The sequence below is a fragment of the Phalacrocorax carbo genome, chromosome 7 (genome assembly GCF_963921805.1).
Source record: "Phalacrocorax carbo chromosome 7, bPhaCar2.1, whole genome shotgun sequence".
NCBI classification, from domain to species: domain Eukaryota; kingdom Metazoa; phylum Chordata; class Aves; order Suliformes; family Phalacrocoracidae; genus Phalacrocorax; species Phalacrocorax carbo.
The window spans coordinates 45,600,730-45,626,921 of NC_087519.1; the positions used below are offsets into that span (position 1 = coordinate 45,600,730).

The 26,192-nt window shown below is 50.8% G+C and overlaps 1 protein-coding gene across 1 annotated transcript in view; it reads left to right on the forward strand.

Annotated features, from left to right (window-relative positions):
• The first annotated feature begins 8,994 nt into the window (after nt 1-8,994).
• Nucleotides 8,995-26,192, forward strand: part of P2RY1 (purinergic receptor P2Y1) — a 36,268-nt gene continuing 19,070 nt past the window's right edge. Inside the window, exons 1-2 of the mRNA XM_064457830.1 lie at nt 8,995-9,264; nt 9,399-9,463. The gene's annotated coding sequence lies outside the window, so the exon portion shown is untranslated. The remainder of the gene's footprint in view (nt 9,265-9,398; nt 9,464-26,192) is intronic.

The following is a 26,192-nucleotide window of genomic DNA, read 5'->3' on the forward strand; positions in this document are numbered from 1 at the left end:
TAAAATGCCATCTTTGTAATTAGTACATATGCACATGCTAAATGGATCGGTCTCTCTCTGGTGTCTGCCTGGGTTCGCCGCGGCACTGCCGGGGAAGATGGGCTGCTCCCAGGCTGGGCTGGAGGAGCAGCTGGTGAATGACAGCCGGTGCAGTGTCCGGTGCATTCCTGGCAGTGCCAGTAATCGCAGCCCACCTCGCAGCATGTTACCTGCATGTGGGGTTTGGGACGGGAGGGATGTAGGAGTCACCAACACCTGATGGTGAAGGGGTCTGTGACGGTGGTCACAGGGCCTGCAGCATGGGCAGCCATAAGCAAAGGGAGAAAATATATCCAGTGTGTCATTTTACCCAGCCTCTGACAGCTGCTGCTGGCTCCAGCTCCTTCCTCTGTTCATAATTTCTAGTGCAAAAAGGAAAATGATGTGGAAAAGATCGTTACTGCATGAAACCCAGTTCTGAACATCTGTGCTGAATTGAAAATTTAATCCTAAAATAGTCACACAGCTACAGAATGAAAAGGAGCAACTTATGGAAGAGAGCTTGAGGGAATTAACAAGAATCTAACTTGCCCCATAAAATTGCTCTGGGGGTATGAGAGTGTCTATCAGCATTCCTTCCTGACTTCACTTACTGCTGCATTGCTGTTTTAATTTCTCCCAACGCCAGCTATTAGTCACTTTAACTGTGTCGATTCTCTGAAACAGCTCCATGCTGTTTGGAGAACATGCATCGCTAAAGTGTGGTGCAAGCACTGGGTCCATGTTGCCCTCTTATGTGTTTTATTTGTAACACAAAATCAGTTTGCCAGGAGATCCCTTGGGCACAAACTGCCTTGCCATGAAAGCTGGTCAGAGAGTGGAGTTTTACCGATGTCCGTCGGTAAAACACTGTGACCCCGGTAAGCTGCAATTTGTTTGCAAAATCCCCTTTGGTTCAGAAACCCCTTTGCATTTGGTTCACTGGGCTCTGCCAGAGCTGCAGAGGCCATGGCCAAGTTAAACCAGAAAGTGTCGTGTGTGCGGGCTGCCTGGCCGGCGGGAGCCCCAGTCCTCCCTGCAGTGCTGCGGAGGGGGTTAAGCAAATACAAACACACCGCAGAGGTGTTTTCCCCTGCTGGTGCATTCACTGCGGTAGCTGGGACGGCTGCTGCTCTTTTAGGGAGGCTGGAATATTGAAAATCAGGTTTATTGGTTACATTGAAATTCGTTTGTGCAGTGTGGAACAAGGAATACGCATTCTCCTTACCCTCACTACCTCTTCAGTTGGTGCTTGGTTCTCTGAGTTGCTATAATGGAGTTTCAATTCAGTCTGCAATTAAATTATCTCTGTTCATCTTTTCATGCAGCTTGGAGCAGCCTGTTCCCAGAGCCCTGTGCTCTCGACACCGCCGTATGTCAGCGGCACTTTACAGGGGCGCATGGGCGAGTGTCTGCTCACCTTTAGTCTTGAGCTATGACTCAGAATAAAAGGTGATTGCAGCCGAAGATGCTGGCTCAGCAGCTGCCGGAGCCCGTGTCGGTGCTGGCCCAGCAGTACCCAGCAGGCTCGCAGGGGTGCCACAGCAGGTGGGGGTGCTCGCAGCCACCAGCCAGCCCAGCCTGGTAAAGGTTTCCCCAGGCTGTGCTATTTGAGCAGAGAAGTCAGGATTCACCCCTGTGACCCCCGGGGCTGAGAACCACCCTTCCTCTGCTTCGGCTTCGTATGGAGCAGAGGGAAATAAGGTGGTTGGGTTCTGGGTTTTTTTAATTGCATGTTGTCCATAACCTAAATCTTTATCTTGTCCTCTTGCTCCATAAGCAGCGCTGGCTGATGCTGGGAGGCATGCTGCCACCGGGAAGCTCTTCAGCCCTCCTGCTCAGCCACTACCTGGAAAACCCCCTGGCGTAGCAGCTAACACCCAGCGTATTTTGTAGGGAATTACTTTGATCTTTACTATTTTTAAAGAAAATTCTGGAGCTTGGCTGGAGCATGCCAACTTAAACTGCAGGGAGAAGGGCCAGGAGGTATTTTATCACTTGAGTAGGTCACTGGGAGAGTAAGTTCATACACTAGGGACTTTACCAAAACCATTTGAGATGTTTGTTGTCCTGTTCCTATTATATGCTTGAGAAAGATGAGCAGTTCTTAGCATTTTTGAACAGAGAAAAATCTAAGATGGCCTAAAACCAAAGAGTTTTTAACTGCATCTACAGCTCTGTTCTTGAGTTAAATGGCCGAGTTGGAGACTTGCAAGAGACAAAACAGAGCCGCTCCATCATTTCAGCTGCAGGAACTCAAAACCCAGGCAAGGCGCCTCTGGCTCTTGTGCTTCAGGGATCACGTGCTTCCCAGCATAAGGAGCACGAGCCCTTCCGTGGCTGCACGTGGAGCCATCGTGGGCTGAGTCTCAGATTGCAGCTGGCCCATGTTTGGACACGGGGAAGCCTGGGCAGGCACGTGGGCCACTGGCAGGCTGGCATCTGATGTGGTACATGTGGAAGGAGCTCTGGTCAGGCTTCCGGTGCCCACAGAAAAGGGGGTTTTCTTTGGGTCCTGAGCCCTCCCCTCACTAAATGCTCTGGACAACCAGCTGCTGACCAGGGCCATTGCCCCGATTGCAGTCGCTGAGCCTGTGAGCAGGCAGTGCAAACAGTTTAATCATTCATTCCCTCCCTCCCTGGCACAGCTTCCTGCTCTTAACCCCCTAAATAGACTCAATCTGGGGCTGCAGGTCGGCCCCCTCCCTGCACTGTAAGGCAGCAGCTGGCTCTCCTGTGGCCTTGGGAGCTGGTGGTGGTGCTAAGGGGGTGTAGGGGGCTGGCAGGGCCAGTGGTGCCTCAGCGAAGGAGGTTGCTGTGGGATTTGGGCTGTTTCAGGTCATGGAAGCAGTCCTGGGATTCACAACCATTTGCTTGCTGGGGTGGGCAGGTGAGCGAAGCAGGAGAGGAACGCCCTTGATGCTGCTGAGAAGCTACACCCACATCACAACGGACATGCTACAGCACTTTAAGCAGTTTCTGTGTTGCTGCAGGGCCCCATCAGCCCTCCTGGTCACTGATGTAGGGCACAGCGGGGGACACCCCCATCCTGGCGGCTTGGGAGCTCTTGGAGCTCTGTCACCAGCGTGCGCAGCTATGCAACATGCGAGCACAGAGCAGCAGGGCAGAGAAACGTGGGTTTTCTCTGTCACAGTTTCAAAATAAGATTGAGGCTACAACATTTTCTGAAATATTTTATGGCCAATCTCAAAGCTCTGGTGCTGCTGGAGAGTGAGACAGCCACACAGCTGTGGTGTGAGGCTGCTGTGCTGTGCATGGCACCGGCGAGGGTGGCTGTGACTGCTGGTCCTGGATGGGGGCTCTACCCCAGGGGCTCTCCCGTCCCCTCCATTGTAACACGGTGCAGCTTCGTGGCAAACAGCGTAGCAGTAAGATAGCAGCAATGGGGACCCTGCCCAGGGGCTGGGGTTTGAGGGTCCTGCAGGGCAAGGGGTAGCACCTGGGGTGCGTGTGGTCATGGGATGCTCCGCTCTGCATGTAAATGAAGGATAGATTAGAAACCGGGTCAGGGGAGCAATAGGGGAGCAATGTGGGAGCAGGCAGTAGCAGCATAGCCAGCAGTGCATCTGGGGGTGACCCCCACCACACCCAGCACAGACCTGCCAGGGGCTCAGCTATCCACCATCCACCTCTGCAGGGTGGGGAGACCTAGGCTATGGCCCCCTCAGGCCACCTCTCCCTTTCTGGCGTCCCCAGCCCTCCAGCCTCCCACATGCTGTCAGGCTTCCCCTCCTCTTCCAAAACATCCTTCTCAGCCTCCCATCACTGCTCAGTCCCTTCTTCAGCCTCCCACCCCTCCCATGCCCACTAGCCCAAAACCTGCCCCTGCACATCCTCCACCTGCTTCCAGCAGCCTCTCCACCTCCTGTTCCCTCTTGGTCTCCCATTCTCTGCAGCCTCCTCTCCCTTGCCGGACTCCCATTCCCTTCACAGACCCAAAACTTTCAGACTCAGCTATTTTTCCAGTCTCCTGTGACTTCTCCGCCCATCTCTGCTGCTCACCTCCCAGTCTATTCCCGGCCTCATGATTTTTTCCCAGCATCTCATTCCTTTCAGCTGAACTTAATTTCTGACCTCTCAAGCCCTTTTGGCCTCCACTTTTTCCCCAGCCTCCCACCCCCTTTTGGCTTCCACTGAAAGGGCTTCCAACCCGCTTTTGGCCTCTACTTTTTCCCCATTGCCCCACCCCTCTTTGGCCCCAGTTTTTTTTCCTGGCCTCCCCTGCTTTCAGCCTCCCACACTTTTGGGGCCCTGACTTTTTTTTCCCCCAGTCTCAACTACTGATTATTTTTTTTTTTTTAATGTGGACTCCACTTTTTCTAGTCTCTCAGCTTTTTCCATGTCAGCTGAGCCTCTGACAGGCTCCAGGAAGTGGTTCTGAACTGTCTGATGTCTTCATGGTCAGACATGGCAAAAAAAAACCCATTGGCAGAATTTGGGTTGGACATGCCGCTTTCAGCATTCCAGGAGGAACCAGGTGCAGCACCTGCCATGCCGGTGCTGCCCTGGAGTTCCTGCGGTATCAGGTGGTGGTGCAGGAACCAAATGTCAATCCATCTTCCTGCTGAAGCCACTCATCTTGGCTCTGCAGAAGAGCAGCAGCAGCATCCTGTTGGTAATCAGATTGCCTCTCCTGGGGTAGGCAACATGTCCCCTGGGACTCCTGCCTGACAGCATCCTGGGCAGCACCAGAAGATAGGGGCTGCCAGGAGGATCAGGGGTGATTCCTCCAGTTTGGAGTTCAGTTTAACATCATCTTTTATCCGTGCTTCTTATTTAAATCCTAGAGAAAATGAGACCATAATAATTAATTTACTGGTTTTTTTTCTTTTGTGTTGCAAGACCTTCAGCGCCTGTGCGGCACACCAGTCAGCAACTGCAGCTGCTCTCGGGGCTCTGGCCATGCTGCGGCTGGGTTTGCCTGAGCCATGGTGACTTGGGCGCGCAGACAGGACAGGCTGGGGTGCTGGGTGGGGCATGGGGATGCGCTGGGTAGGACAGCATGCTCTGCTCGGGGCATCTCTGGGTTGCACGGTGCAGCTGAAAGGTGCTGCTCCTGCAGGGCAGGGTCACCAAGAGAGGAACTGTGCCCCTTGTTCCTCAGGTGCTTTGGTGTGCCGCCCGGCTGGTCTTAAGCAAGATAAAATAGTGAGGGCATTTGCTTCCCAGACCCAGAGAGGCAGGAGGAGCTGGTGTGTCGGTGGGGCTGGGCTCTTGCCATCGAGCCCACTTTGTGCACCAGCCTCCCTTTCAGCGCCCCAGGCAGCTCCTCCACAGCCCCCTGCTGTGCTGCATGGGAAAGGGGTGCTGCCGTGCCAGGGGAGCCACGACCTGTGAAGAGATGCCTAAGCAGGAGTACTGTCCATGAATAGCCTTAAACATTGCAAAAAAAAAAAAAAAGAGGGCAAGCACTGATCTATGCCTTACCTTAGCTACACCGGCTTGCCTGAGATGGTTCAGCAAGTGCTTGCCACCTGGGTTCCTACTCATGTCCTGGGTTCAACAAGTTCCTGTATCCAATGCTGCGTCGGTAACTGAACTTCAATGTACTATGCATTCAAATTTACTTAGATTATTTACCTTTGAAGAATCTTATATAACTATACATTGGCAAACACGGCTGTTGGCCTGTTGTTAGAGGCAGGCATACCCACACTCGGTAACAAATGTCTTAATTATTGTAATTAATGTAATAAATAATGTAATAAATAATGTAATAAAAAATGACCACTGAAAGCTTAAGGTGGTTGTTTACAATCGTTGCTGGAACTGGTCAGGAAAACTCTGGGTGTTTCAATTCTTGTTAGGCCCGGTAGCCACAGCTGTCCGTGATGGTCCCCTTCCCTGGCAGTGGCCACATCGCTAAGGCAGGCTGTGTCTTGGGGTCCGCGGGGCAAGGTGCTGCTGGCTGGGGAGCACCGCGGCTCTCTGGCTCTGGGTCCCGGTGGGCGGCTGGCCAGGACTCGCCCAGCACTGCCACAGCACCGGGTGCCAAACCAAGCCTGGAAATCTGCCTTCAGCAGCAGCACGACTCAGCCCAGCACAGAGCCTGATGTGAAAATACTCTGCCAGCAAAGTGAGGGGTTTGGTTTCCCCCCTCAGGTAGTTACTGGCTGCCTTCAGGTACTCCAGTCAAACAAAAAGCGCTCACTGGCACAGAGCAAACGTGCCAGGTTTGCCGCTTTCTGACTCACTGGTAGGTAAATTGGGCAATCTTCTGTTTCCCAATCTGTTTTTCCTTCTCAGGAATTCAGCCTTCACTTTATTTTCAGGACAGCAAAAGCTAATCCAGCTGCTAGTTCACACATGCATCTGTCTCCCTGCTCAATAGATGCTGGCAAAAGCCCTCATTTTGCACAAGAAGGAAGATGGGGCTGTGCCTGGCACCCCGGCAGCTGCGCACCCGCCCGCCCAACCTTGCAGGGCTGTGACCTGCCCCCCTGTGGTTCCCTCCTGCAGCCTGAGCTGTGTCCCAGGGTCCTGCCAACCCCAAATCGCTCCCAGGGTGAACCCTGCAGCTGGCAGCCATGGGAGCCCCGTGAGCTGGGGGCTGCTGCAGGGCTGAGCACTGCCCCACTCCCCCGGGGATGGGATGGGGCAGGACAGGATGGGACAGGACGGGGCTGGACTCACGCCCTGAGATGTCCCAACACGCAGGCGCAGGGTGACGTCCCACAGGCAGCACCCAGCATCAGAAACTGCCAGAACCTAACTCTGTTTTTCACATGCCTCTTCTGTGTCATTTCATATTCAGCGCTAAAATGTAGGCCTCGCCACTTCCCGATTTATTTGCTGGCATTTTACATTTCACCCTGTTTCAGTAACTTGCAGCGCTCCCCTTCCCCGGTGCCTCACAGCCCTGCTCCTGGAGGGCAACACCTGCATCCCGCTCTGCTGGGCAGGTCAGCATCCCTCCAGCCTGCCACTGGACAGACTGATGGACAGACGGATGGCAGGGGAAGGGAAGCACTTCCAATCCTCTCCCTTTTTACTTTTTCCTCCTTCCCCTCACCCCAATCCTCGGCAATGGTTTGTAATGCTGCAGTTTGAAGGAACACACTTGTGGTGGATGGGCAACATTTTCTTGTACTTTATTTGTACTTTCTTTTCCAATAGAGTGGATATTAATAATTATATGAACCGAACTGCTACTTAAGTGTTTTGCTTTCCAAGTGGCATTGGTTCAGGTTACTACAGGGCAGAAACCAGTGAAGAATTTGGCACCCTATTTCGAGCATGCTGTGACAGTCCTCTCAGGCAAACAGAATTCTGTATTAATTTTTTAAATCCCTCATGTCCTACCCTTCTGAGCTGAAGGCTCATTCTGGGAGGAAATCTGTTAAATACAGCACGTGACTTTCTCGCAGCACCACTTGCGATGTAGTTTTGAATGGGAACAGGAAGAAATGTGTCAACAACTTCGTGTCTCTTCTTGTCTGGAAAGCAGCATCCCTTGCCAAGTCGGTAATGCCTTTCGGCAAGGCGCACTGCCTGCCAAGTGCATCTCTGCGCCGCGGGCATGAACACCCCTGGGATGTTGCTTGGAGCCCTGAGGACCAGCGGTCCTCACCCACAGCCGTGGACCAGAGGTGTGTGATGGGGGCATCTCCACCAGCCTGCCGCCGGCTGGCAGGAGCCACGTGGTTTGCCTCCACACACTGCTCCTGCCGAGCTTCGGGGGGGAGGCTGAGTCATCCCCTCATTTTTAATAGTCCGGAGGAGGCCCAGCTGTCTCCCCGCCAGGCGTGGAGCGTCTGTGCCGCACGGCTTCAGCCTCCGTGCAAGCGTGGTGGCTTCCCACTTCATCCTTAATGTCATTGTTCCTGGAGAACAGCGTGTACCGGCAGCGTACCGCCCTGTCTCACAGGTCACTCATTGTCGCTGCATATGTTGGGATTGGCTTAATTAGGGCTAAAATATGGCTGTGTTCACACCTTCTCTCAAGAAAAAAAGGAGGACATGAGCATTAAAACCATGCTGGAGCTTGTATTTTGTCCTATGTAGTTGTCGCAGTTGAGGGGTGTTGGCTTCACGCACCTCTTTTCTTCCCAGGCTTGCTCCAATGATCGGATCAAGGTGGTTCTGGTAAAAGGAGGGTGTCCTCCTACCAAACCTGATCCAGCATGGTTGGGCCGTGCTTTAGAGCCACTGCCAGCCCCCCAACTCTGCTTTGGGCAAAGCTCACATGTTGAAATGCAAAATGTTGAACCCATGGCCACAGGGAAGCTGCTGGCTTTTATCATCTGTATGTAACCTGCAGCAACGGGGATTTGGATGCAGCCCTGGTGCCAGGATGCAGACAGTGGGTTGCTCATGCTCAGATACCCCACGCGCAGTGCTGTGCCCCTGGTCCCCCCAGCACAACAGGGAAAAGTGGTGCTGGGCTGGGTCCCACGGGCACTGCCAGTCTTGTAATGCCCGAGCCCCTCTGTGGGCATCGCCAGAGCCTGTTGGCACTTGTTTCTCCAGATGGGTTTTGGTCTTTGCTTGTTCGTGCAGGGTAAAAGAAAAGATATAAGAAGGTGAACATATATTGCTGAGCTTCACTAGCTGATGGGAGACGGCCACGGTGTTATAAAGTCATTAAAAATATTATTCTGATGGGCAATGCAATGTAATTAAAAAAAATTGTTTGCAAATCATGCAGGGATTTGTTTTAATTAAGTGTTGCCTTGTCAGACACACACTGGGTTACAGAGGCTGTGAGAGCCGAGTTTATCTCTTAATTAGCTGATTAGCTTCCTTGGCCTGACGAGGCCGGCAGGCACAGGCCGCAGGATGTGTGCGGGGGTGACTTGTACAGGCCATAGTTTGGATTTTTGTGGGGGGAGGAGTACAACAGTGCAGGAGCTTGATTTACTGCCACTACAGACAAATGAGGAAGTTAACATTAGAAAAAAACACCAAACAAACCAACCAACCCAAAAAAGCCCAGCCTCTCAGCCCCAGGCAGCTGCTCTTCCCAGGCTGCCCCAGCCCGGCTGTGCCCAGGGGGACCCGGGACCCCCGGGGCAGGGACGGACCCTCTGCCCCTCTGCGGGCGATGGGGCAGCACCCAGCGCCGCGTGTACAGAGTTGCGTAACGGGTGCCAAGCGTTCATTAGAGCTGCGTTCCTGCAGCGTGTTTGATGTTAAACTAATGCAGACGTTACTGCGATAACATAAAAATATGTGATGCATTTGTCAGAGGAGGAAAAGGACCACCCCATGCACGGTGCCAGAGAGGTTGGTACTCTCGTCGCTGCTTAGTAGAGTTTTAACTCAAGCATGGGATGGCCCCTCTGCCGGGACAGCTGCGTTACAGCTCCAGCCTGGGCACGAGCTGCTCTGACTTACCAACTACTTTTTTCCCCACACAGGCTGAATCCCAGGTTTGCCGTCGCTTGCCAGGGACTGCGAATGCAATGAGCGAGGAAAACTCCTTGTAAGTCACTCTGCAAAACTGCACAGATCTTTTTTTTTTTTTTTAAAAGGAAATAGAACACGAAAATTTTCAAAGGTCTTAAAAACAGGGTTAAACAAGGAAAACCGGCGATCAGAATATCAGTGTACAGTTAAGCTTTGCTGAGGAGAGGTTTCATTTCCTGTTAGTTTTGTTCATGAGTTTATGTTAGTTTCATGAAGTCGTATGGTATAATTTATCTAGGCTTACCTATTTATGGGAACATTTCAGAGTAAAATGTTGTTAGCAGCTTGAAACGCTGCCATGCTCTAGCATTTTTTTGTTTTAACACTAGTCAATGTGAAAAAATTAATATTTTGACTCAAAATACTGAATAGCAACTATGAATGTTAAAAATTCACAGCTCATTTCAAAATATGTCAAAATTTCCCAGGAAACAGAAATACCAATTTATTGTGTTTTTTTGGAGCAGCTCTAATCTTGCCAGCGAACTGTGATGGGTCTTTGCAGCAGAACTGTCAGTGACCAGCAAAAGGAGTCAGGGTTCTGCAGGGCAGAGCCCTGCGCTGACGTCCCATGTACGTGTAAAAGCCCTTTACAGAGGGAGCCCTCCGTTTTCTGTGTGGGGAAGCACTTTCAGGTGCAGCTCACTTTCAATATATGGCATTTTCAACAGGTATGCGATGGTCTTTGGAGGTACTGGACACCAGCCAGCACCACCAAAGCCGCTGCTGGAAAATCACAGCATTTGGTGACTCTGAAAACTGGTGCCTTATTCAAACAGCTCGATGGTTTTCCATGGCTGAAAACTATCCCCAGAACTGTGGGAAGTGGCAAACTTTAAAAACTTCAAATGCGTGACCTTCCACACATAGCCCAGCTAACAGGGAGTGCTTCTTGGTGAGCGTGATTGCCCCGGCACTCGGGATGCTTCGCTTGTCTGTTGACTCCTATTAAAATGCCAAGCATGGGTCTGGTTTCCTCCTTCAGCGCACCAGAGGAATCTGCGCAGTATGCCAGTAATTAAAAAAAAGTCATTAATTATTAAGCAGGCATGTTTCTGGGGTCAGTGAGATAACTTAGCCTAAGAGATATAACTCTGCAAATCTATTTGTGCAGAGTATCTGTTTCTGCAGCACAGCGTATTGTGGAGGGAAGAAAATTTATAAATAAAAAAGTTGTAAAATGTCAGCAAAGGGTCTGGTATGAATAGCCAAAAGTTCAAATGACATTGAAGCCTTTACAGACTGCTTGTCTCGGCCTTTGAAAACCAACTGGGATTTTTCACCAGTAAAAATTTTTTGACCTGCCCGTGAAGCCCCAGCGTGATGCCAGCCCCTGGAGTCCTGCTGGTGGCAGGGGCTGGGCATGCACGGGGCAGGAGCCCAACTGGCCCCCAGGCTCTTCCCTCCCGTGGGGCATTGCATCCCCCTGTCCTACAGCACGGGGCCAGGAGCTGTGTGGGAGTGGGGCGGCTGGTCCTGTCCCGTCCCATCCCATCCCATCCCATCCCATCCCATCCCATCCCATCCCATCCCATCCCATCCCACAGGGCAGGGAGAGGGCAGGAGCAGAGCCTGGCCAGCCACCCCACATGCCTTCACGCCGGCCAGCTCTGTGAGGCATCCCAGCATCCTGGGCAAGGACAGCAGCAGCTCCCTGTATCTTCTGGTCTTGTTATCATCCACCAGCACTTAAACCCCTAATAGCTTGTGCAAAATTAGCTTTACTGGGAAAGTGTATGTACTCTAGCTCTTCGCTCCTAATGCATCAATTAAGCCCCACATTACCTGGGGAAGGCACGGGGAGGCCAGCGGGAGGAGAGGGCAGCACCTGCAGAAGCCAGGCTGCAGGCAGGAAAAGGGAAAGCTGCCTGCCAGTGCCCAGGGCCCTGGAAAACCCTCGCCCTGATGCCCCAGTGCCCCTGCTCCCAACCCTCACCCCGTGACCCTGCTCCCTCCTGGTCGGGCAGATGTGCGTGTCCTCCTGTGGCTCTCCTGGGGCGAGTGGAGGGGAGAGCAGACATGCTCTGGGGGTTGGCACTGTCCCCGCTCAGCCCATCAGCTGGCACAGGGCTTGGGGAGCCCTGGCCCGCTGCGTGACAGCAGCTTCCAGAGGAAGAATAAAAGGGGCTGTGGCATGAAGGGGATTAGCATAGAAATGTGCTCCTGGACTGTGGGAACTGCAAGTTATACAACTCAAGTGACGTTTCTCACACCACTGCAAGGATGGGCATTTGCAGGTGTGGTTGCCAGTTGCGTGAAGAGCACAAGCTTTCTTTTTTATTGTTTAAACAATAAAAACTATGTGCTTAAAAAAAACCAAAAACCAAACAAACCACAACCCTAAATGGATGCCATTAAAATCCTTCACCTGGGATAACAGAGAGATCAAAGAGCAGAAAGAGACACTGGCTCTGGTTTTGCTTTATCTCATTGCTTGGCTCACTCCTCTGACTTCAGACTGCTGAGAGGGAGCTCTCTTTGCAGTAAGAACTGGTTGGTTTTCCACTGGCTGCAATTACAGGTCAGACTGAGCTCATATGCATAAGGCAATGTAGTTTCCAGCATTAATTATGCCTTGTCAGAACTGGCATGTTTAGCAGACAAGTGGTCAGGATCCTGGAGGTGCTGAGGAGAGTGATGTGAGGGGAGATGGAGAAGGGCTCCTTGGGTGGCCTGAGCAGTGAATCAAGCCTCTTTGGCTGGCTCACCGTTTGAACACTGTATTTGTATCTGAAAATTATCTTGTTAATGAGGTTTAAAAACCCCTGTGATGCTGTTGCTCCAGCCAGGTTGAGAGCAGCCCCCTGGCACAGGACTCTCGGGCAGCTGTCTCGGTGTGGGTCGCTCACTGAGGCAGCGGGTGGCCCTGGAGGAGGCTGGCGTTGGGCACAGCCTGGGCTGAAAGCATTGACCCTGGGTGACTGCGTTTTGAGCGAGGGGGCTGGTTGTGGTCTAATTACAACAAGGCATGTAGAAAGCTCGTTTGCAGCAGCTGAGTGTTGCAGCTCTCGTGTGCCCGGATCAGGTTCTGCTCTGCTTTAGTGAGAGGTAAATCAGCCATCGGGGGCTCCTGCTGGGAGATGCACGTTAAGTAATTGCACACTTGAGTATGTGCTGCTTACTAGTGTAATGCATTACTGAGGACTTTTTTTGATCCAGTGTTGAAGGCCTTCACTAATTTTGGAGGAGCTTTTCCCAAGTGGTTTTTGTTTGGTGCCAGCTTGAACAGAAAACAGAGATCCTGTAGAGACCGGGCTCCCTGGAGGACACCTCGCCTGCCCTTCTTTGGTGCTCTTCCATTTCAAAGAGGAGAAAATGACCGTAAAGCAGTGGGGTCAGGCTGCAGCAGCAGCAGATGACACCAAATTGAGTCAAATCTCTTTTCTGCCTGGTGTGACCTGTGGCAGCCTGGCCGGCTCCAGATGCTCCTGCGGCTGGAGGAGCAGAGGGGGTTTCTCTAGTCTCGAAATGACTCAGCCAGCTGCGCGCTGCAGCCCTTGTCCTGCTGCTCCCTCCTCCCAGCCCTCCCAGTGCAAGCAGCAAGGGGCTGGCACCCAAGCATGGTCTCCAGGGAGAAAACCAAAGAATTTGGCCACACGCTCCAAGGACAGCCAAGGATGATTTGAATGAGCAGATAATGCTGTTTCCTTGTTTTCAAACTGGACTTCTGATATTTCTTTCCCCCTCTGCTTCTTTTTGACTCCTCCTTATTGCTTCCGTTTGAGGAGTGGTGAGCATCGCCCTCTGCTCATGCCCTGTGGCCAGAAAGCCCATCTTCCCCTGGCACCGCATGGGCAGTAGGTGCAAAAACCCATCACTGAATCCCAGTCTGTGTTTGCAGCTCTTACCTCTTGGGTCATAAATAATAACTATTGAATGTTAAAGTTCTATTGTCCCTCTACAATGGATTTAGGTCTTTTACAGCCCTTTGCATTTCTAGATCTCCAAGTGTTTTACCAGGGTGGTTAATTCTGATTATCCTCATTTATAGAATCATAGAATCATTAAGGTTGGAAAAGACCTTTAAGATCATCAAGTCCAACCAGCAACCTGACACCACCACAGCTCCTAAACCATGCCCTGAAGTGCCACGTCTACACATGTTTTGAACACCCCCAGGGATGATGACCCCACCACCTCTCTGGGCAGCCTGTTCGAGAGCCTGACTGCTCTTTCAGTAACAAAATTTTTCCTAATATCCAATCTAAGCCTCCTCTGACGCAGCTTGAGGCCATCTCCTCTTGTCCTATTGGTTGTTACTTGGGAGAAGAGCCCAACACCCACCTCACCTCCTAGTTTACTTACTAGGAATCCGAAGCAGGGGCAAGTGAAGGGACCTGCTCCCTGCTGGAGCCGGTCACAGCTAGAGGAAAATGCCAAGCTCCCCTTCGGCAGCCTCCTGCCTTCCCACCAGCAATTCTGCCTCCACTTTTCTGTTAGAAAAGCCCTGCATGGCCAGCCACACTGGAATTTATTCTTCCTTTAAATGAATCATGCTAAAAAATTCATGACACAGGAGTGGAAGTATTATTTTTCGGAAGAAGCCGTGCCTGCAAAAGGCACGGATTCTGGCAAAGTAAACCTTGATCCTCCTTATTTCCTGCAGCAGGCAGAACCCATGAATAATAAAAAAACACCCTCCTCCTGAGAAGCCCCCTTGGCTCCCACCCTGTGTGGGGCTGGCAGCTTTGCTTCCATGTTGATGTGAACCTGACAGGAAGCATCAGGTCAGCAAAACTCATCTCTTTTTTTATTGCCCATCAGAGTAAAAGCGGGCCCGGCCCCAGCTGCCCCCTCCACCTGCACCCGTCGGTGCCCTTGATCTTTGCCTATCCCTGCGCCCCTGCCCATCTCTGTGCCCAGCTGCTTTCCTTCAATGGAATTGCTCCTGGTGACCTGCTGCTTCATAGGCAGAGACTTCCCTTCCACCAGGACTGGCCATTCTGCACATGAGGCAGCCAGCGAACCTGCGGTACCCAGGACAGGGGGATGCTGGTATCACCCACACACCTAGCACCATGTCTGCAGGCTCTGTGTTGCCCTAAAGCCACAGCCCGTTCCTCACCTGCACAAAGTGGGCTTCTCTCTCACTGCTACGGGACTGCACACACGCGCACACACACACACACACACATATCCACAGATAGGTTTTATGTCAAACAGAAAACACCAGTTAGAAATGCAACGTGAAAATAAAAGGCTGAGCAAACCCAAACCTGGTTTTGGCTCCCTGTGGCCAAGTGCTTCCCTGCTGTAGGGTCTGCAGTCCCTGCCCGCTGCTGCCATTTCCCTGCCAACGTGGTGGGCAGCGTGGGTAAGCCACCCCAGCTGGGTGCTCTCATGGCACCCCATCCCCGCGCTGGTCCCTGGTTTGCCCTGCATCACCCCTGGCTGGGCAGCAAGCCTTGGCGGGGCTACGTGGTAGTCCCATACGCAAGAAATATACGTACCAGCAGGAGTGCCTAATTGTTCTGGTTTAATGGCTTTTTAACTTAATCATCCTCCAGACAGAGGGCTTGAAGGGAAGCGCCACTTGCCAACTCTTCTGAGACACTTCAGCACTGAAGTGTGGAGCGGCTCCACACCGGTGGGCATTGGGAGGCACGGACGGGATTTCGCTGTGAACCTTCCAGTGATGCACAACTGCAGTTCCTTCCTTTATGTAACGCTCAGCATTTTCTCTGCACCTGGGTATCCACAACAACTATTTGCTACCTAATGCACCTTGCTGCAGTGAGCAGTGACGCACCAGGGAGTTAGCAGAGGAATTCCAACAACATTATCTCAGCGACTGTGTTTGCTGCGTTTCTTTGCTGCTTTGCAAAAATTGGGGCAGCTAAAAGGCAAACTTGCTAAGTGTTGGCTGGCTTTTCTGGGGTTGTAGCCCTTCTACAACACGTTGCCAAGGGAAAATGTGAACCGTTTGATTTAAACACAACTTTTTCCTAATCTGCCCTAGTAAAGAACACAGGCTCCTAACTGATTTTTTTTTTAATTTGAGTCTTAAAATGGTTTCTTCAATCAAGTATCTTTAAGGAGAAAAAAAACCAAAGCCATCTCCAGAAATCCTCTTGCCTAAGGGGTGAAGAGAAGCATGTAGTGGTTTGTCTTCATAGGAAAATCAGTCTTTGTTTGGAGAATGAATCAAACATGCAGGGACTTTGACTTGGATGAGTTAACCAGGCATTTAGCAATACAGTTTTATAACATGCGCGTGATTTCTAATGAGCTGCGTGACAAGAAATGGCCAAGACTGTGATTGGCAACAGCAGGGCTCTGTTTGGTAAGGAAGGTCAGCTTCAGTATCTGGCATGGTTCTGCCCACAACCAGCAACTCACTCGCTTATTGCAAGAGCTTACATATGACTTCAAAAACGTACGTTTGTGCAGTAAATAACATCATCTGCTTGGAAAAAAAATGTCTGCATTTACCTCAGGAGATATTCCCATTAGTATTTAATGAGAAATTGTTGCATGGATATGTATGAATTGGGTCACACTGCACCCAACTCTGAGACTTGTATGAAAGGCTTTTTGTTTGGTGGGCTGATTTCTGAAGCCCCTCTTTGGATGGTGTCTATGTGCTGTTACTTATCGCCGCAGCCGGTCCTACCTGCTGTATTTGTGGTCCAGCTGGGCAGGGGGGTCTGGTGTGGCTGTCACCCATGGGGAGAGCGCATGCACTGGGGACAGAGCACTGCAGCCACCATTTACAGTGCAAGTGGCCTGACAGCAGCTGAGCTGCTGAAGGGGTCTCTGTGCCATGAGAACATGGGAACTGGATGGGCTCTGGGTGCGTTTTTTGGTCTGGGCTCAAGCCGCTGCCGAGTTAGTCATCCTGTTTCTTGGCTGTTTTTCTTTGCTTTGAAAAGCATCTTCCACACAAGGGTGTTGCTACATTTGCCAGTCCCTGCTGTGCTCATCCGAACCCTGAAGACCCCTCTTCTCCCTTGCTGAGCACAGTTGCTCTTGGGCCCCCAGGCATGCTGCTCCGCTTCCTCCCTGCTCTGGCTGCCCTACGGAGGGCTCTGGGGTGAGCCGACGCATCACACCCTGAGCTGGGTGCGTACTTCCAGGGATACCAGAAAGGCTGAAAAATTAGTTTTTTTCTTGGCAGTAATGCTGGGGGGTGGGGGGAGGAGGAGGTGGACTCCCAACTGGAAAATGCCTTTTCTGCCCTCCTCTGTTGAAAACCGTCCTACTGTGAATGTAATAATTTTTCCACAGCTCTAGGAAATACAATAATAGGTTGCACATTCAAACCAGCTGCTCATTTATTTTTTCAACTGCCTCTGAAAAATGCTTGTAATTAGGAAAAATCTATAACAAGAAGTACAAACAAATCAAAGTCTGTCATTAGCCGGAAAGAGTCGGCTCTCTGCCTTAGCTATGGTTTTATTAAATTAGAATAATGAAGCAGAAGCTATACAAAGAAAAACAAGCGCTTTGGAAAGGTCTGAAAATATACAGCCATCAGTTTAGAAAACACATTTTCAAACTTAAACGAGAAGCTGTAAACATGTTAGCTTGTGCTGTTCTAATACCTCCTTCTGTAAGGCTGTGTGAACCTTAAAAGAAATACCCCATAAAAGGGAAACAGGAGGAAATCTTCCATAATGCTTTAAATTTAAACAGCAGAGCTGGCAGAACCAGTCCCAGAGCAGATCCCCATGGGACTCAGAGGTGGCTCCAGGGTGTCCCCGTCAGCAGTGGTGCCAGCAGAGCTTTGGCAGTGGCCAATTGGTTTGAAGGGCAGTGGAGAGGCTGTGCCATGTGGGATTCAAAGATGGTGGTGGCATCATGGATTTTTCTTCATCTCCTTCAGGATATTTAGTCTCCACTGCAAAAATGCTCAGCTCATGCATGAGGGGCATTGCAAAGCAATGTGCACCAGAGCAGCTGGGACACAGGGCGAGGAGAGGAAGGACACCCTGGGGCGAGGGGACGGTCCCCAGGGCATCTGTACCGTGTCACACCTGTGGTCAGAGCTTCAGGACAGAAACATGCTTCCATAGGTGTGATTTCTGCAGGAAAGGTGTTTTCCTGGCTCTGGTGCAGACCAGGCTCAGAAGCTGTAGCAGATCTTCCTGTTCGTTGCCTGGCTCCATACTTGCTTTGTACAACGTCTGGACGCACACAGAAGTGTTGAAGACTGCTGCAGCCCCAGGGGCAAAACGCAGGCAGGCTGCTTGAGGACGCCACTGCCAAAGGCCTGCTTTCTTGCAAGCACTAGAATAAATTAGTTTCAATGCATTTCACTGTTTCAAAGTTCATTTTTTTCCCATCCGTTTCTTTTAATAACTGCCATATGGTAGTTTGTTGTTCTCAAAAACAAAACAAAAATGACCTTGCCATTATGAGCAGAAAAAATACTTCCAAAAATCTTCACCTGTGTGTTTTCTAGTGTATAGTTGTGAGCTGGAAAAATAAGCCTTGTCCTTAATGCTCTTTAGATGGAGGTGCTGTGGGGCCAGGGCACCCTGTGGGGCAGGACGCGCGGGCCCGTGTGCTGCCTGGAGGCGCGGGAGCAGCCGGAGCATGGAGCATCGCCCAGCCTGGCAGGCCCTGGGCAGCCCCTCACTCCTGGGCTCCCAAGCAGAGCGAAAACTGCACCTAGCAGGGATCCACCAGCAGACAGCACTGCTGGAGACAGCTCTCTGAAGGAATGTTTGTTTATTGCTTTAGCAGTAGTCACAAAAAAAAAAAAAAAACTAAACCTGGATAATTGAATATTCATCTTCTGAGAATTCTATTAATTCTGCGTTTCGTGTTCTGAAGAGCAAAATAATTGCCATAATTTCATTTCAAAACCTAAAGTAAATAACCATGAGCCTGTCATTTTTCTGTGTGCTTTCACTGAAAGGAAATTCATCTGCCTGCCTGCTTTCATTATGAAATGATCAGTGGGGCCGCTAGAAGAACAGCATATTTATTTTTACATTTCTCTGCAAAAGCCTATTTACTCTAAGTGGCACAGTTAACATTGCCAGTGATTTCTTTGTCCTGATTTTAAACAGCCTTTTAAAACCCAGCATTAATTTAAACAAGATAATATAAATTGAATTATGTGGTTTGGTGCAGTTCAGTGTTTCCCCCTTCAAAGGCTTTGCCTTTTTTTTTTTAAACAATCCCTAAGGAGACGCACTTTGATACTAATCAGTGCTTAAAAAAAAAACTAATTTAAAAAAATTAGTTTTTATCCACTAGAGAAAAGTACAGAAAGGAGATGAAGTTTAAATGTGTTGATTTGGGACCTGTCACTCAGGAGACCTGCAGCAGTGGGGCAGACGGGCAGGGGCTCTGGGGACAGCTGGTGAAAGACCCACGTGCATGGGAGGGTACGTGGGAGGGTGCATGGGTGGGTGGGTGGCAGCCTTCCCCTCCTTTGGGTAAAACAGCCAGATAATGCAAATCCTGGCTGGAAAGGGCGCTTGCCAGAAGGTTTCCCCACTCTTTAAGCAGTGTGCATGGCGTGACCCTGGGGCTGCCTCCTGTTCTCCCACTGGGCCGTTAGCTCAGCAGAGGCTCGGCAGTGAAAAGCTGCTTGCCAGAGAGTTGTAAAAGAGTAGTTTTTATGCTTTCTGTGTGTCTCCCCCCCTTACCCCCCCCTTATCTTTTCATCAGTGTTTACCAGGCACACTATTTTCTCATGAAAGAGAAACTCCTGTTTTCAAAATGGGGGTAATTTGGTATCTGTGTCACTTACCCACTTATCCTTTGGCTGGGGGCCTGTAGACATTGTTTATGCATTGGAGGGGTGAAGGGAGCAACGACAATGGTTTGCATCCCTGCTCTTGCATGCTCAGACTGAAAGTCAGCAGCATGAAGGGCAATACAAGCCATCCGCAGTCCTGCTGAGTCCTGACTGCGTGCAGACCCTGTGCTCAGTGCAGGCAGCCACGGGCAGCCCCAGGCCGGCAGCTGGCAGTGCCTGTGCCAGGGGCAATGGCCCTGGGGATGCCCCCACCAGGGGACGCAGCATCGTACTGATTTATTACTTACTATTTAACAGACCAGGCTTTCCCATATTGAATTTCAGCAAGTACTAAAGTTTAAACTGCCTCAGCCTCCAGGAGCAGCAGCATCTTTCTGCCATGTTGTAATTTATCCTCTTTCTGCTGAGGAGCGTAGTGTGGTAGCACTGTCACCCACCCACTGTCCCATTGTACCCATCCTGGGGCAGGCAGACCCTCTTCATACAGACGTTACAAAATTTGCTTTTGCCACAGCGTACGGGAAATTTCCCTGACAAACCCTGCAACCTGCTGGCAGGTGCGACCGGCCGCATTACTGACAAGTACATTTGCAGCTCTAACTCACAGCTCCTGCCAGCATGACATGTCATGGGTTCAGGCACGCCAGCACACTCCTGCCGCTCGTCTGCCCTGCCGCAGCAGCACCCACCTCGCATTCACGGAAGGGAAAATGTTGGGGCCCTAAAATAACTGACCCAGCAAACTCAGAGAGCAAAGCAGCAACCCCAGCAAAGATGTGGGGCATCTCTCCTTTTCAGTGGCAGCAATTCGATGGGTTTATCCCACCTTGCCCTCTGGCTGTCTCGCAGGGTTCAATGGTCCTTGCAGGGAAGTATTTTGGGGAGCATGCTGAGAGCTATCGGGCAACTCCCTCTAAGCAGCGACCTACTTCTGCCCAGTGAGGTTGTGATTAGTTTATAGCTGAATTCTGACATCCTGGGTTTGGTGGTTTTTTTATTTGGAGGATTTGGGGAAAGGCTGTGGAGCCCATGCAAGTGCATGAGCTGCTGCTCTGCTGAGCAACCACTCTGCACCGATGCATTCCAGGGAGCGCTGCTGCCGCGAGCGGGGTGGCAGGTTGTCCCCTCCAGGTGCCAAACTTCCCCAGTTTTGCTGTGCTGCTACAAGTGAGGCCCAGCAGCGCAGTGTGAGAGCTCCTGGCCAGCCAGGGCCAGGACCAGCGTGTGGTGGTAGGCAGGGCAGGCAAGCAGGCATGCCCTCCAGCTGATGCACAGCCTCGCCTCCTGCCCTCAGTCCCCTCCTGTGTTTGTTAAAACCGCAGGACCCTGGTGGGTCCTATGGCAGTTGGTCGGGCTTATGGTGAGAAACCCTCCTGAGCCAAATCCCATGGTGCAACACCTCAGTGATGCCTGCAGGCACTTTTGGGCTGCAAACCTGGCACCGTCATTGATGCTTCAAGGTGTACCTTCTCCGGTGTGGACCTATCCTTGGGCCACAATCCCTTCAGAAGTATACCTGCTGTGGCACAGATGTAACCAGGGCCACAGATGCTTCAACATGTACCTGCTCTGATGTGGACTTATTCACGGCCACAGCCACTGCGGGGTGTCCTGCTCCCACATGAACTTATCCACGGGTCACAATCCCTTCAACTCAAGTTCATACTAGAGTTCCAGCCTGTCCAGTGCAGCAGTACAGAAACAGCAGCGATGCCGTGGCCATCTGCCAGCCCAGGTGCATCGCCATTGATGTTATCAGCGCAGAAAGGTGATCAGCAGTACAGCAGTACAGCAAGCAGTGAAAGCAAAAAGCAGCCACTAATGGGAACTAGACCCTAATATACAGTCAGGCAGGCAAGCCCCATGGCAAGCACAGGAGCCTGCCCATTAATAGCTAAACAGAAATAAGAGCTATAAATTTGATCTAGCACATTCCAATCAAACCTGTCATTATCCCACACCCTTCAAGCCCCTTGTTGGGCACCAAAAAGGACTGTTGTGGTTTAACCCCAGCTGGAAACTAAGCCCCACCCAGCTGCTTGCTCACTGCACATCCCCCCCACCCCCGGTGGGATGAGGGAGAGAATCAGAAGGGTAGAAGGGAGAAAACCCATGAGCTGCGATAAAGACAGTTTAATAGGTAAAGCAAAATCCATGCATGCAAGCAAAGCAAAACAAGGAATTCATTCACCAGTTCACATCAGCAGGCAGGTGTTCGGCCATCTCCAGGAAAGCAGGGCTCCATTATGCATGACAGTGACTTGGGAAGACAAATGCCATCACTCTTCAGCTTTATATTGCTGAGCATGACATCATATGGTGTGGGACATCCCTTGGGTCAGTTGGGGTCAGCTGTCCCAGCTGTGTCCCCTCCCAACCCCGTGTGCACCCCCAGCCCCTCGCTGGTGGGGTGGGGTGAGAGGCAGAAAAGGCCTTGACTCTGTGTAAGCCCTGCTCGGCAGGAACTAAAGCATCCCTGGGTTATCAGTGCTGTTTCCAGCACAAATCCAAAACAGAGCCCCAGACCAGCTACTGTGAAGAAAATTAACCCAGCCAAAACTAGCACAAAGGGGAACTGAATTTGGTCAAAGAAACTCCCAGTCTCTTTGCAGGGACTTGTTACTCTGGTGCCCAACAATGTTGCTGGGAGAAGCCCCGCAGATGTGGTGCCGTGGCTGTGCCAGTCCGTGCTCCTGGCAAAGAGTTGGGTGTGCAGCCCTTGTGCTCTGGGGACAAGGTGACTCGCCAAATCCCTGCCCACCCCTGTGCCCCCTCTCTGCATGGGCTGTTGGAAAGCAAGGCAAGGACTGATTCATCCCCCTGGTCTGTGGGTCCTGTGGCTGCTGGGGAGGGGGCAGCTGCCCCTGTCCCAGGCAAAATCCAGCACAGCAGTGTTACCAGAACTGCCACTTCTCCTGGCTGCAAAGCCTCTTCCCTGCAGCTGCCTTTGGCATCAGCGCAGCACCCTGAGGTGTGTGCCAGGTGCAAGGGAGGGGAGTCACCACCCAGCAAGTGAGTCCTTCTCATCAGGCTGCTTAGCCCACACTAATGTGCTGGGCAGGAAAGCCGATGCCATTCCAGCCGCTCGCTGCTCAGCAGGCTGTAAGCAGCTTATGGGGCTGGCACGAGGGGCCTCTCAGCAATTAAACACTCCCCTGCCGACCTGAAGGCAGGAGGCTCCTGCAGAGCACTTGGGACATTCCTCGTACAGCAGAAGTGAGACGTGACTGCAGGAGCATCCCCTCACCTGGGGGGGTTGGTGTGTGACACCTGCCTGCACCCTCACTGGGTACCCGGGCAGCCTCAGAGCAAAGGGGGTTAGGGCTGTTGGTGCTGGAGGACCCCTGATTTTTTCTAGAAATCGTTGCAATAATTAGACCCATCAGTTTACATAGAATTAGTCCTGTTCACTTAACCACCAAATTATGACTTCAGAGACTCAATCTCATTATTTGGAGAGTAAGCTTGGCAGGATGATCCTCTTCTCTCATTACTTTACAAAAGTACTGAGCCTTTGCCCTGGCTGCTATTTTCTCTGCTGCAGCCGGACGGAGGGGATTTGGCAGGATTCCTGTGGCAGCCGCCTCAGCCAAACAGATGGAGCCTCATTAGGACCTGTATCAGGGAGGTATTTATTTCCATTAAGACAGCATGGAGGGTGCCTTCTTGCTGGGCGCAGCACAAACACAGTGGGAGACAAAGTCCTGCTCCCCTTTCCTCGAGAGCTCCCTCATCACTTAGCATCTATTTAAACTGTCTGCCAAAATCAGACTGAACCACAAACAAGCTCGTCTGTGGCTCTGCCCTCTCCTCTCAGCAGCCAGTGCTGGCACCCCGGCAAGCCCGGGGCCGCGGGGTGTCTGCAGTCCCTGGGGATGGGGCTGGGGCAAGGCTGGCAGCCTCTCTGGGACAGTCAGCACACCCTGACCCTGGACATGGCTGCAAGGGGCTGCTGAGCAGGAGCCTTTGCTCTAGATCTGGTCATACGTGTGTGGCATTGCACAGCATGGGGGAAACCAGTGATACAGATGGGCTTAAAAACTGAGCTCTTCACTGGGGTCTTTATGCCCAGAAGGGCGTTTGCTGGTATCCTACCACCAGAAAATACGAGCCCTGTAAGTCTCCAGTGGTTGTTTTTAATATGCTTGAGAAAGAAGGCAGTCTTTACATTTCTCCCACACTTAAACAGATCTGGGCTGACCACTGCCAGCTCTGCACTGGGACACGCAAAGGAGGAAATGTTGAAAACCAGTGAGGTGAGGCAGCAGAGCCAGCTCTGGGGCTGGCAGGGCAGGCAGGCTCCCTTGCTGCTGGGGCTCACAGCAGCGAGTTTATGCCTGCTGGCTTTTTTAGGAAGCTATTCTGTTTCTGTTGCATATGTGTTGCTCCCTGCTTCTCCTGCTAGTGCCCATTTTTTTTTGCTAATTTAGTACTTAATTCCTGTACAACCTGTCCATCAGTTTTCTAGCCAGCACAGGGCAAAAAAATTTCAATCTGTAGTTTGGAACCAAGCTGTTAGGCATGGAGGAAGCAGTCTGCCAAGGAAAAACCCGGGTGCAGGGTAGTGGCTGGGCAGAGCTGTGCCTGGACGTGGCTCGGGGAGGGCAGCATGTTCTGTAGCATCAGCCACTACTTGGTCTTAAGTCTTTGCAGCAGGACTAGACAAATCTACTACAAACATCACTATTTTAATCAGTGGAAGTCTCTCTGTCTCCTACTGTCATTTTGTCTTTCTCAGTGACTCATGCTGAAATAATTTTTTCCTTCTTTGTCCCCTTGTCCCTTCTTATGTAGAGATAAGGAGAAAACTGGTCAGTAGCAATGCCCAAGCTCTCTCATAGAAAGGGAGTGATCACCAGACATATCTCACCGGTGTTTCCTCTTCCAGACATTGGAATTTCAGTAAATCACTCTCTCTGTGGTTGTGCAGTAGTAATAGGATAGCACATAAAAGGGCACTCCAAGTCTGAAGCAATTTGTATTTACAGCTTACAGTCACATTTCAGTTGTTTCCTGTAAAACAGTGCAGAATCATAGGCAGCCTTCCCTTTTCTTAACATTTACAACTGTCTCAAATCAAGATTTTAAAAATGTATTATTATGTGTGGTGATGCCATTTCTTAAAGGTCAGTGGTACAGAAAGGAAAGGTGGGCCACTCTGTGCAGTTTGGGGTGCCTAAGCCAAGTCAGTGAGGTTCTGAAAGCAGGTAAAGCTCATCCCTGCCCTTTCCCTAGCGAGGGCACGGGCAGGTGGACGAGAACTGAGCAGAAATGACCTGAGCAGGCAGCAGGAGGGAGACGGCGCAGGACAGATTCCCAAGAAGGGTGGTGGGGTGATCCCCGGTCCCCAGCAAAGGTCCCCATGGAGCCACAGCTGCCAGCCACAGTTCCCCTCTCCCCTCTCCCGCGGTGAGTACAGAAAGAAGCTAAAGCAGGTTACAGTAAAATAACTATCAGTGTGGACACAAATACCAGACCACAAATGACAGACGTTGTAAGAACAATTGAAAAGCATTTAATAAGATACATCTTAAAATAGAGTTATGTTTCATTAGTTGAAAAATTAGGTAAACAGCTGTTGGAGATGAGTAGACGTTGCACTGAAGGCTGCTCCAGAAAGTCAGGTCGGGGTCCTGCAGCAATGCGAGTTATCTGGTTTGCTGTTACATGCAGAGCAGCAAATTCTGTGTTGGTGCAATTCCAGGAGTGAATTACATTTAGGCCACTTGGCTGAATATCACACTGGCTATCTCAGTACTTTAAAAAAGGAATCTTTAAGGAACTCTTAAAGGAACTTTTAAGGAACAAGTTTTGCAAAATAAAAGTTGATTACATGGGATTACACGGGATCCACCACGGCTGCAACACGAGTGCTTCCCAGCAAGCTCTGTGTGATGATGCTGGTTCTGTGCATGAAGGACACGTTTCTCTTAAGAAACCCTGTGTTAAATAGCAGTACGTTTTGGTATTGACCCTCACCTGAGACATCTCTGCAGTTCTGGGAGTGCAGCTTTTCTACCTGCACCCATTTATAATTGCTCCTGATTTTACTTATATTAGAAATCAAAGTGGCAAAGAGAAACTCAGGGAGGAAATTTTGCCTTTCTACACAGAAGTTTGCTATCATTTTAAGTCAGTGCTGATCCTGCCCCCCATTAAATACAAGACATTAAAATCAATCATTAATAGCTTTAAAAGGTTCGTACAACAACAACTATACTCACTCATGTTTGAACATTAATGGAGGTATTTTTCCTTAACAGTGGGTTCTTTTAGATAAATTCTAGAGATTATAAAAAAGATTATCTCTGCCAGTGACTTTTTTTTTCCAGTACATTTTTAGACTGGATTCCTGAAATAAGCTCCTGAAGCTCCAATTTTAAAAGCCAAAGGTTAATCCCTTAAAAGCTCAATAAACAATCATTAAGGGGATGGAAAGCATTAATGCAGTGCAAGCAGAGGCTGAACGGCAGAAGGGAAAGATATGCCCGCAGCAGGCAGCAGCCACTGGCCTTGCCTGGGCATGGGGAGCAGAGAGTCCCGCTGCCGTAGCAGGCAGGCACGGCCCCACGGCACAGCCCTGTGGGCACTGCCGGCTGTCAGGGGGTGCAGCATGCCAGGGTAAGCTGGTTGGATTTCTAGGCAAAAATCCAAATACTAAAAGAGGGAAAGAGCATAAAATTCACCTGAGCAGAAGGAGGATCTTTTTGGTTTTCCTGAACCGTTTCAGGGGAGCACTCGGGGTTTGAATGGCTCAACATCTTGTTTATCTGTGTGGGTTTTACCTGGGAAAGAGCCAACAGCAGCTGGGCAGCAGAGGCATCACTCGGTACCCACCTGGGCGGGCATCTGGAAGGGAATTAATGTGCAAAATGGTTGCACACAGCGGGTGTACAAAATCAGAAAAGTGACTTGCTTGGTATGAAACAGGAGACAAAATCAGGGACATAAGGAATGGAAGCTCAAATAAATCAGATATGGTGAGAGACCTGATCCCAGCATGATTCACTGAAAACAGGGATTCTGATGG